The 12,708-nt window shown below is 38.3% G+C and overlaps 1 protein-coding gene and 1 non-coding gene across 3 annotated transcripts in view; both read left to right on the top strand.

Moving 5' to 3' along the window:
- LOC117300414 (major facilitator superfamily domain-containing protein 6-like) overlaps nt 1-12,708 on the top strand; it is a 65,812-nt gene that overhangs the window by 31,102 nt on the left and 22,002 nt on the right. For both annotated transcript variants that reach the window (XM_033784202.1, XM_033784201.1), the window contains exon 4: nt 12,503-12,555. The gene's annotated coding sequence lies outside the window, so the exon portion shown is untranslated. The remainder of the gene's footprint in view (nt 1-12,502; nt 12,556-12,708) is intronic.
- On the top strand, nt 10,655-10,726 carry Trnas-acu. Its single transcript has one exon. It is a non-coding gene; the product is annotated as a tRNA-Ser (tRNA).

Here is a 12,708-nt window from a genome sequence, read left to right as displayed (position 1 = left end):
CTCTGTCAGAGTGTGTTAGATTGAGATGAAACTAATTACTGGTTCGATATTGGTCGGGACACGGATATTCAGCGTGGGTTTTTGTATAAGCTATACAATGCGAATGTTTCGTTTTGTATTGTCAATGTTGGACTACTTTCAAACATGAGACAAAACAGTCATTGACATCTAGGTTGTGCTTACAGGTAGTGGACACTGTAGGTAATCGTCAAAGACTAGTCTTCTCACTAGGTGGATCTCAACATATGCATAAAATAACAAACCTGTGGAAATTTGAGCTTAAAGGCAGTGGACACTATTGGTAATTGTCAAAGACTAGTCTTCACAGTTAGTGTATCGCAACATATGCAGAAATATTGTGTAAGAGATATGTTTAGACTGCCAAGAGGGAATGATATTAATTGATTGTTGCATCTTTTATAGTCTTTAAAGTTTAACTTATATTTGGTAAGAGTTTGTAAAAACTAATCTTGTAAATATTGCTTTTGAACACAGTCTTTTTATTTATAGTTATCCAAAAACAACACAAAGTGCCCCAATAGACCTTCATCACGGTGTGGTCATTTTGATTTTTACTCCATTCCAACTCATTGATAACCAAACTGAAGCTTGGTTTGTTATTTTATGCATATTATGTTGAGATACACCAAGTGAGAAGACTGGTCTTTTACAATATTACCAAAAGAGCCCATTGTCTTTAAAGGAAGGGTACACGTTTGGTAATTGTCAAAGACCAGTCTTCTCACTTGGTGTATCCCATCATAACCATAAAATAACAGGCCTGTGAAAATTTGGGCTCAATTGGTCATCCAATTTGCGAGAAAATAATGAAAGAAAAAACACCCTTGTTGGACGAATTTGTGTGCTTTCAGATAAGAATAAAAGACTTCTAGCTATAAGTCTTTTATTATTTTAGTGAGAAATTACCTCTTTCTCAAAAACTACGTTACTTCAGAGGGAGTCGTGTCCCACAAGGTTTTATATTATCAACAGCTCTCCAATGCTCGTTACCAAGTCAGTTTTTAAGTTAATACTTGTTTAGAGTAATTACCAAACGTTTACCTTCCCTTTAAGCCAAATAATCTGAATAGTGAAACTATTGTGACTGTTAAGGCCCGGTCACTAAGGCCCTGATAACGAGAATGAAAACGAGAACGAAAAAAATGCACACTCTCGATTGGTTGAATAAGCGTGGGCGTATTCTGCGCAGAGCAATTCAACCAATCGAAGGCGTGCATTTTCATCGTTCTCGTTTTCGTTCTCGTTATCGGGGCCTTAGTGACCGGGCCTTTATACTCGGAAACCCAGGTTTAGAATAAATGAAATGGAAGTATCAGTCAATTAGATGTGGGAGGAAAACCCATGGGAAATATTCCAGGGAAAACCCACGCAAATGGGTCTAAAACCCATTTCACATAGTGTCCCCAGCGGGATTAGAACCGAGGTGGAAGGCGAGGAAAGACCGCCAGCCAAAGATATCCGTCGAGTCAAGTTAAGCCATGTATCCGATTTTACATGAGGGGTCAAACGAAAATTGTTGTTTTACCAAATGTTGACAAAAGTCTACACAACATTAATTTTAAACCCAAACAGTTTAACAATGCAAAATTGAACTCCATTTGCAATTAAATTGAAAGGTATTAAAAACGAGGTTGGGAGGCGAGGAAAGACGCCAGCCCAAGTTATCCGTCGAGCAAAGTTAGCCATGTATCAGATTTTACATGAGGGGCAAAACGAAAATTTTTGTTTTACCAAATATTTACAAAATTCAACACAACATTAATTGTATACCCAAACAGTTTTACAAACCAAAATTGAACTCACTTTGCAATTAAAACGAAAGGTATTAAAACAGTTGTTTTCTTAATTTCATTTAGAATCCCACTACCTGAACTTCCAAGAACGTTGGTGGCGTGACAACGAAAAAATAGACCCTTCGCTAATAAAAAGAACCCCGCAAGTAAAGATAGGAAGGACCTGTCACTTTAAATTAACAAAATCCATCACATATAACAGCCGCCATGTAATTGATCTCGCCGTTAATTAATTGAGCACGGCGGCTGTTGCATTACGAATCTGGGAGCAAATAACACATCATCCTTCGGATGGGACGTAAAGCCGCTGGTCCCATGTGTTGTGTAACGCGTGTAAAAGAACCCAGTGCACTTATCGAAAAGAGAAGGGGTTCGCCCCGGTGTTCCTGGCTGTGGCCGCTGTAAGCGCCGTAGCACCTTAAATCTTATAAGGTGCTAAATAAAAGCGTCTCAGAATTCATCACTGCAAAGACGTGACAAGAATCCTCTCATGAGAGCAGACAAATCCTTCCATGAAACAGCCGCAGTAAAAATTGAGCTTGCCGCTTATTAATTGATCACACCGGCTGTTGCACTACCAATCCGTGACACCATTGTAACACAGACAAGAATCTTGCCATGGAAGCAGATGAAACAGCCACTGCAAAAGCTAATCTTGCCTTGATTATTATCGGCTAGTCCGGGAGTAGATACCACATCATCCGTGACACAGACATAAATCCTGTCATGGCTCAGTAAATCGACCTTGGCAAAAAGAGGAGGAGGGGGGGGGGGGGGGGGGTGCCGGGAGGTAACTTGTCAGATCAACTTGTGGAGAGTTGATTCCCAATAATAAAAACACACCCTAAGGCGATTGACGCTTCTCCAGCCATGCATTATTGAGAGCAGCTTCGTCATGATTTGATTCCGGGAAGGGAACGTTGTATTCTTTTCTAACCGCATTCATGTGGGAGTTCCTCGTCAAGATGCTCGTACATGCCATTGACATCTTTTCTTGAACCCTCAAGCGAGGAAACTGCCTAGCTCTTCCAGTTGGTTCAGAAGGTTTTCAGGTTGGATTTCACAAAGAGTTAAGACTAGTCTTATCTTGAGTTAGGACGAGTTACTGGTCCTAACTTAGGACTATCCTTAAGTTTTAAATATCTCCTATAGGACTAGTCCTAAGTTAAGGACTAGTCCTAAGTTAAGGACTAGTCCTAAGTTAAGGACTAGTCCTAAGTTAAGGACTAGTCCTAAGTTAAGGACTAGTCATAGGTTAGGACTAGTCCTAAGTTAAGGACTAGTCATAGGTTAGGACTAGTCCTAAATCCTATTGCTGCGGCAGTACTTACGCAGCATCCATATCGACTCGATTAAGACAAGGAAATGACAGTGGATCTTTAATGCTTAGTTTAAAAAGGGTTCTTATTGGGGCAAAACAAAATAATGAAACCTAAAATCAACTTCTTTGTTTACTGCTCCAAAATTGCGTTTTGATTATTATTATAAGCTTAAAACAAAAAATGTAAACATTTCTTTTAAAGGCAGTGGACACTAATGGTAATTGTCAAAGACTAGCCTTCACAGTTGGTGTATCTCAACATATGCATAAAATAACAAACCTGTGTAAATTTGAGCTCAATCGGAGCTCAAGTTGCGAGATAATAATGAATGAAGAAAACACCCTTGTCACACAAAGTTGTGTGCTTTTAGATTGTTGATTTCGAGACCTCAAGTTCTAAACTTGAGGTCTCGAAATCAAATTCGTGGAAAATTACTTCTTTCTCCCAAACTATGGCACTTCAGAGGGAGCCGTTTCTCACACAATGTTTTATACTATCAACCTCTCCCCATTACTTGTCTCCAAGAAAGGTTTTATGCGAATAATTATTTTGAGTAATTGCCAATAGTGTCCACTGCCTTTAATGACTTTTCTGTAGTGTACAAAGTGTTTTTAATGTGTGTAGTAGTGACTTACACACTACTACCTTGAAATCAATCTGTCTCAGGGGTTGCATTTTGATACCACTTAGTTTTTAAATTCGTTTATCTTCATTTTGGTTATTTCATTATATGGCAACGAAAAACATCACTAAGTGAAAATGAATCAGATACTTTACTAATACACTGCGCAGGACGTAAATTCATTAATCAAGAAAAAATATGACATGATCATCTTAATAGGGTGTATGTACTTTTTGTAGGACAAAAAACACAATGTCCACAGATTTACACTAAACTTACACAGTTTGGAGATAATAATAATAGTAGAAAGCTTCCCTGAAAATATTACGTGCTGAGGTGCTGTAGTTTTTGGGTAATGAGTAAAACAATGTCATGAAAATAATTTTCGTCTCATGCGACGAAAATCATTTTTAGCATTTATAACGTTTTTTCATTATATTGTTTTACTAATTTCTCAAAAACTACAGCACCCAAGTAAGTAATATTTGAAGGGAAGCTTTCCACTATCACTATCTTCAAACCCTGTAAGTTTAATGTAAATCTATAAACATTTTGAAAAAGTACCCAAATCCTTTAAGCAAGGGTCGATCCACTTTCTGTGCTGCGTAAACGAAGTCAGTTTTTGAAATACAGTTTAGGCCCATGTGTGAGTTTAAGTGGAGAGAGGTGCTCAATTTTTTTCCACCAGAAATAGATGTGTCTGAAATGTCAATAGTAACACGTGGTATTTGATTCCGAGCATACAGAATATGTAACAAACTTCCAGAATACATCAGAGATACCACCTCACTGCATACATTCAAGATACTCGTGAAAGCTCATCTGTTTCATCAGGAGGTTTATCAGCAATAACGTTTCTCCTATTTTTGTGCCCATACATCAGCGCCTTAGAGCAAACTTTTTATTTTGACGCTTTATAAATTTCTTTTGATTGATTGATTGATTGATAGACTGTGTACATGACACTCGCATGTCTTCTGGTATTGCGGCTGTTTTTACTGCTGTTGAGACGCCTTTTATAGCATGCCTTCGCTTGAATAAACACTTCGTAAATGAGTAAATTTAGCACATTCAAGTACGATTTACAATGGCAAAGGCTTCACTCTATAAAACTGTGAAGTCCCGATTGGGCCTTCCATGACCCAGGGAATCTGGCCCTTATATGGGTCAATGTGACCCGAAGTTTGTGTCACAATGACCCAGAAAAGGGTCGACCTGACGCGAACATCTTCTTCTTCCTCTTCTTCCTTTTCTTCTTCTTTTACGAAATGAAAACATCCGAGGTGGGAAAACAAGGCTCCAAGGATAGTTGATGCACACCTTTAGTTAAAGTCAAACGTCAAAACACAGCCCACTAAATGCAATAAAACCTAACGGCATTGAGAAAGGAGACTATTGCTGTGGTTTTCGTCAGATGTCTTTGTTAAAAACCGAAGTTCACCATTTTATAAGCCAATTTAACTGGGTGTACCGTGACTTCAGTATTGTAAGCCAATTGTACAGGGTCTGCAGTAACATCCACTCGTAGATCAAGGGCAACCTAGGCAGACCATGTCCACGTCAAAGGTAGAGAAGACTTAAGGATTTAGAAGTCTTCATCAATGGAACGTGCGTGTTCATTTTGAATCCAATGAACTTAGTCCTTCTTTGGATTTAATTAGATTAAAGTTCGTTGTAAACAGATTCCGGATTCAAGATTGGTACATCCATTTTAAGCAAATTTTTGTTTAAAGGTCGTTTTTTTTTACAATTACGGTACATTGGAAAGTGGCTCTTGGTTTCTTTTTTTAGGTCTGTTCTATGTCCTTTTATGGCAGATATGCTTTTTGGCTTTATCAATAAAGTGCCTTTGTAATCAAAACAAAAGGGATTACGTTGTATTGTTTACTGTACAAGACAGGACCAAATATCTTTAAATGTGAAACTGAAAGAGTCCGTGTGAGGTTTTTTTGGGGGGGCTTCACCTTATCCTAAATTTTGGCATGGCTGATTTGTTAATAATTTTGGCTACTGTTTGTAACTGTCACCGTAAAGGCCGGTTTAAAGTCGGTCGCGCGATGGTCGTGCGATGGAAATCTTGCGCGCAATCCTAAGACTGAGGCCTAAAAACCGTGTCTTTTTATGATCGCGCGTAAAGATTTTCGACGCCCGACCATCGCGCGACCGACTATAAGTCGGCCTTAACTGTTCATATTATATCAAGTGAGGGCGATACCGAAATAAATGTTTATTGACTTGAACTAAATTTAGGACTAGTCCTAGGAGATATTAAAAACGTATGGATAGTCCCAACTCGAGATATAAGACTAGTCTTAACTCGAGATAAGACTAGTCTTAACTCTTTGTCCAAATGTGAAATTGTTTACTGCATAAGACAAGGCCACAGATCGTCCAAAATCCGAAGACGTCCTTCCAAGAAGTAACTCGCTAAACTAAAATGCAAACTTTCTCATCCGCGTAAAGTGTTTGTTTGACATTGGCACGATCTACCGTCTGACATCAACTTGGTTCTCACCTCCCACGCCGTCCATTTGGGTTGCAAAGTGGGTCATCTGTCAGACCGTCAACCAATCGAGCACTATACGCATTTGATTTACTCTTAGGCAAAGAGGCTTCCTTTAAGATCGATCAGCGTTTTACAGTCATGCTACAGTCTTGATTCTTCTGATTTCTTGGGGGTAAACACATGTGATTCTCTAAATGTCACAGTGTGTCCAAAATGGGGGATAGTCGTGTAAACTCATCACATATCGGGAGAAAATTGACGCATAGCACTCAAAGTAAATCACTTAGGGGGAGATTTTGTTGCGTTGATAACCTTCGTAACGCGGATGAGGACACGAGTTACGTCGCGCTGGCAAATAAAACAGGTATTGAAAAAAGGCTAAATTTGTTTTCGGGACTTTTTCTCTTCTTCTACTTCTAATGTCACCGAAATAATGTTTGGAGCCTGGCTTAAGAGTGCTCTTGGCAAGCAAAATGTCACAATCAATTAATGTGACAAATTATGTTTGAGGAAGTCGGTTGGGAACGTTTCTCTGACAGTATATAGTATCAATAAAGGACTTTTAAAATGAGAGGGAGCGCAATACATGGGTTTTATTTCCGCTTTTTTTCAAAACGAAAATTGCGATGAAGGCTGTGCCCAGCGCGTGTCCGGTAGAGGTTTTTGTTCTGTCTGGCACCTGACGTCTTTTCCAAATATAACGATACATCGAGTGCGTCAATCAGAAGTCCATTACGTACCAGCGTCATAGTCAGAGATAATGAGTTATACAATATCGGGAAAAGGTTTGTCGAACACTGGTCAAACATAATTTTTGGTGGACAGAATGAGTTGGATCATCGCTTTGTCGGACGTACTGTGAACGACAGAATAGTTGGTTGGACATTGTGTTGAAAAGAAATGGCTTAGATCTGTTATTGAACATGGGGTCCGTAACAAACGTTAATTTTACTTAAAACATTCTAGGATATCAATGTATTAACTAAAAAGCGTACATTGTTAACGCACTTCGTGCAGTTTTTATGTTGTACTGTAGTCCGGGACTCCGGATAGATTTATTTGTCCAAGAGCAAACCTAACGCAGCGTCCCTTTAAACTTAAATATAACGCACGATCTCATTGTATAGCGCCTAATGGACATAACCATCTCGCTTCATCAGTTGTGACAACGGAAACGAAAAAAAAAAATAGACATTCAACAAGACTGAGGTTCGAAACCAAAAAAAAGGTTTCATCCATTAGTGTGTACACACACTGTGGACTAAGACTATATGCAACTGAAGGAATGTCTCTCATACGCACACTTTTGTATTGACTGAAATACATGAGGATGAAGTACGCCACAACACCTTGTAAACCATAGCATGATGCTATGTAAAATGAGTACGTCTTAAACGTAGTCCACAACCAAAAAAGGCCTTTCTCCATTATTATTTACAAACGCATGTATGAGCCAAATAAGCTATCAGGTCAAATACAAATGTATTTGATACGCACACCTTATAATAAAGTACTTGTAAATTAAGTGCGTCACAACACCTTGTAAACCACATGGTTATGTAAAATGAGTATAGGTCTCAAACGTAGCCTACAACCCCAAAAAGCTTTGCCTCCTTTTAAGTGTTTACTAACACTGTAAGCTTGAATGCTAAATGCAAAGGTATGTCTCCTATGTGTATTGACTACTAAAGTATTATACTTGTAAGTAAAGTGCGCCACAGCACACTGTTAACCATTACATGGTGCTATGTAAAGTGAGTATAGCTCTAAACCGTAGTCAACAACCTAAAAAAAAGGCTTGGCGCCATATAGCTTGAACATGTGACGTCACACTTTGAGGCTCGTGGTTTATTCAAAGATCTGCCTTAAGCCAGTTCTATCACATTTGACCTCGCATAATTTCACATGGCCTTATTGGTCATGGAGATTGTCAGCTAAATCTGATGTCCATGTGAATACATACAAAACCGATACAAGTCTTAATCCTAAAAACAGGGGACCAGTCTAAGTGGTTGCCGGTACTACATGTAAATTGAATTTGTTTTTGTCGACAATAATACTTTATAACAATATCATTTCATCACCAATGTGATCCGAATAACTCACTAATGCATCCATCAACAAGTGCCAACAGTCTCTCTACGTTATTTCATTCTGAAGAACTGATGTTTATTCTGTGTAGGTAAAAGTGTTGGTCGTCTACTCATTTTTACATCTTGAGTCCCCCCAAGCTAGGATTGTGTATAGAGATAGAAAGCATGCCTTCAACTCCCCAGGCACTTACTTCCTAAATCCCCCAGTAATGGCATGATAAATTTGCACGACTGATTGATATTAATTTGGCATTGAGTCCAAGCATTCAGCCACTGCGGTCGAACCCTAATGGGTGACAGCCGCCGTAACTGATGATACAGAACCCCTTCGGGGATAGAGGATGACGTTTTCTTTTTTTAATATATTTTTCTTCATGGATGCGTTTTGAACTTGGCCTTCTAGAACAAAAAGCAAATGGATATCCGCCGGTTTTGTTTGATTAATTCTTAATCATGAACAAGCAGAGCATTTTTTGCGCCTCATTCTACTTTTAATTTTGAAAGTACAGAGATGCTTAAAGGCAGATGACACTATTAGTAATTCCTCATAATATTTATTAACATAAAAAGTAATTTTTTTAACGAGTAATGGGGAGAGGTTGATAGTATAAAACATTGTAAGAAACGGCTCCCTCTGAAGTATAGCGTAGTTTAAGAGAAAAAAAGTAATTTTGCGCTAAAATGTTTGATTATGATTTCGAGACCTCAGAACTAGATTTTGATGTCCCGAAATCAAGCATCTGAAAGAACACAATTTTGTGCGACAAGGGTGTTTTTTTCTTCCATTATTCTCTTGCAACTTCGACGACCAATTGAGTTCAAATTTTCACAGGTTGTTATTTTGTGGAAATGTTGAGATACACCAAGTGAGAAGACTGATCTTTGACAACAACCAGAGATGTCATGCTAAGAGATAGGACCGGTCCTAAGTCCTAACTTAGGACCGGTCCTATCTCTTAGCATTGCCTAGGACTAGTCCTAAGTAAGGACTACCTTTGTGATATCCACCCCAGTGCCTTTAACAAGGAACCCTCATGTTGGTTTCACATTCAGTTTTTATGCTTTATGTTTGTCCAATTTTGTTTGCATTATCTGAGAGCACAACAATGTGCTAAACAGGAAAACTTCTAAGTACCAAACAAAATGTCTGCTGAATAATGTTGTTATTTTAAATATTAAAGCTATGTGTGCGTCATTTATCAGTTTTTAATTCAAGGACGAATTAATGGCATCGGAGTCTGATGTACGTAGATAAATACACATATCATCAAGAGCCAATGAATAAACAACCCAGACCGGAGTTAAAGGCACTGGACACTATTGGTAATTGTCAAAGATAAGTCTTCTCACTTGGTGGATCTCAACATATGCATCAAATAACAAACCTGTGAAAATTTGAGCTCAATTGGTCGTTGGAGTTGCGAGAATGAAAGAAAAAACACCCTGGTCACACGAAATTGTGTGCTTTCAGATGCTTGATTTCGAGAGCTCAAAATCTAATTCTGAAGTCTCGAAGTCAAAGTCGTGGAAAACTACTTCTTTCTCGAAAACTACTACACTTAAGAAGGATCTGTTTCTTTACAATGTTTTATACTTTCAACAGAGTGTGGGGTCGAATCCCCAGCCGTGACATTTGTGTCCTTAAGCAAGACACTTAACCATTGCTTCGTCCTTCGGATGGGACGTAAAGCCGTTGGTCCCATGTGTTATGTTACGCATGTAAAATAACCCAGTGCACTTGTCGAAAAGAGAAGGGGTTCGCCCCGGTGTTCCTGGTCCGATCGGCAGCAAACTGCGCCTCAGCACCTTGTAAAGCATTACATTGTGCTATCAGAATGATAGGACTGGTCGTTGACAATTACCAAAAGTGTCCAGTCACTTTAAGTTCCGTTTTCTGGCAATGTGCAGATGTAAAAACCTGATTTATTTAAAAAAAAAAAAAAAAAAAAAAAAAAAGTATCAATCAATACTCCACTTTGTTATGTTTTTGAATGCAGATGAACGTTGTCTACTTAGGCTAGAATCAGCTTATGTAACCGCAGGCTCAAATATTAAACTTGCACAATTGGATCTTGCAGCCGATAAAACTGCAAGCTTCACAAACTGTTGGTATCCAGCAGTTTAAGTTCATCCAAATGTAATAGATGTTAAACTTGCATCGGGGATAAGGGAATATAGAAAGCAAACAAATAAGAATAAAAATAATATATTCCTCATCCCCGATGCAAATTAAACACATTTCGTTGCGGTACCCGCTGCCAAAACATAGGATTCGAACTGTCTCTAGCTACCGGGCAATCTCGGTAGTCTAGTTGGTAAGACACTGCTCTACTATTGCAAAGGTCGTGGGTTCGAATCCCACCCGAATAACATGCCTGTGATATTTCTTGACAGGACTCGGGAAAGTACTGAGTATACAGTGCTAACACACATCGGTGTATATGGGTAAAAAAAAAAAAAAAAAAAAAAACACATCAAAATGGAAATGATTTCTGTCGGCCAATAAAACAAAATAGACGAAGGACGTACACAAAACAGTTCACTAAAAACTAAATACAACGGCCTTGCGGATCTGCTAATAAAGTACCGGCCAAAACTTAATGATCACACTCTGGGGAACCTATTAGAAGCAAGGCTTCAACTCAACGAGCTCCTTTGGGACAGAATTTTGCACCAACGTTCTTCTAAAAGCATTCTTTACATTTTAAGCTAAAGATGCTTTTGTTTGCTTGACCCGGTCAATTGTTTTAATCGTTAAGTGAAAGACAGATTTGGTATGAAACACAAATCGTGAAGATCACAGATTTACATACAACTTACACGGTCTAATGATGATGATAGTAGAAAACATCACTTGAAATATTTATGTCTGAAATGTCATATTTAATGAGAAACAAATAATCGAATTTCGCGTTTGGAGTTTATCGCTCAGTGAGCGTTTTATTTATTTTTGTTTTGGCATCGATGAGTGCAAAAGTTGTAATCGTTTTTTTTTCACTATTCTCTCGCGACCCAGATGGCCAATCGATCTCAAACTTCTACAGGTTGGTCAGTTTATATGTATCTGGTGGATAACATAAAGTGCTTACACTGCCAACAACGTTTTTTGCTAGCAAAACCAATTCTGTAATGTTCCTTTAAATGTGTAAAATAAAACTAATCTTCTTCAGCCTCCGAGAAGTACTCTGCTATGGTCGAAACGTCACGCCATAAACCATTTGTTTGCAAAAATATTTGTTGCAAAGTGTGGTGGAAATTTTGCAGGTATCCCCGAAAATCTGGAGCGGTTATGCCCGCATTCATGAGTAACCAGTAGTTGGAAACACACAATCTGAGAAATGTTACTTGATTTGAAATGTTTTTGAATCACCTTCTCTTAAAGACAGTGGACACTATTAGTAATTGTCAAAGACCAGTCTTCTCACTTGGTGTATCTCACTTGGTGTATCTCAACACATGCATAACATAAAAAACCTGTGAAAATTGAGCTTAATTGGTCATCGGAGTTGCGAGATAACTATGAAAGAAAAAAACACCCTTGTCACATGAAGTTGTGTGCTTTCAGATGCTTGATTTCGAGACCTCAATTTCTAAACTTGAGGTCGCGAAATCAATTCGTGGAAATTATTTCTTTCTCGAAAACTACGTCACTTCAGAGGGAGCCGTTCCTCACAACGTTTTATACTATCAACCTCTCCCCGTTACTCATCACCATGTAAGGTTTTTTGCTGATAACTATTTCGAGTAATTACCAATAGTGTCCACTGCCTTTAAATTAACATTTAACATTCCTTAAAAGGGAATCGTTTCTTTTCGGTTGTTGTACAGTATCAACCGCTACAACTTTGTGTGACAAGGGTGGTTTATCTATCATTAATATCTCGTAACTTCGACGACAGATTGAGCTCAAATTTTCACAGGCTTGTTATTTATGCATATGTTAAAATACATCAAGTGAGAAGACTGGTCTTTGACAATTACCAATAGTGTCCACTGCCTTTAACACATTTGTTTTAGCCAGCTAGACTACCGTGATTCTAAACTGACCACGTTTTTCCGCAAGACTGTATGTGGTCAACTTCCCAGACGTTGGTTTGTATTTGTGTCCAGACTTAATAAACTTTATTTTATCTTCGAACTTTTAGGATCAACTTGCTTTGAAAAAACAGAACTCCATCAAGAAGTTCCTACAAAAAGGGTAGGTGCAATTTTGAAAATTGTAATTTTTCAAGAAAGTTTCTTAAATTTCTCGGACTCCACATTTTGACTAAACTTATACCTCTCCCCATTACTCTTCACCAAAAAAGGTTTTATGCTAACCATTATTTTGAGTAATTACCAACAGTGTCCA

This window comes from Asterias rubens, chromosome 15 (assembly GCF_902459465.1).
Source record: "Asterias rubens chromosome 15, eAstRub1.3, whole genome shotgun sequence".
In the NCBI taxonomy this organism is placed as follows: Eukaryota; Metazoa; Echinodermata; class Asteroidea; order Forcipulatida; family Asteriidae; genus Asterias; species Asterias rubens.
Note: the sequence above shows the minus strand (reverse complement) of the source record. Positions and strands in the feature narration are given on the sequence as shown.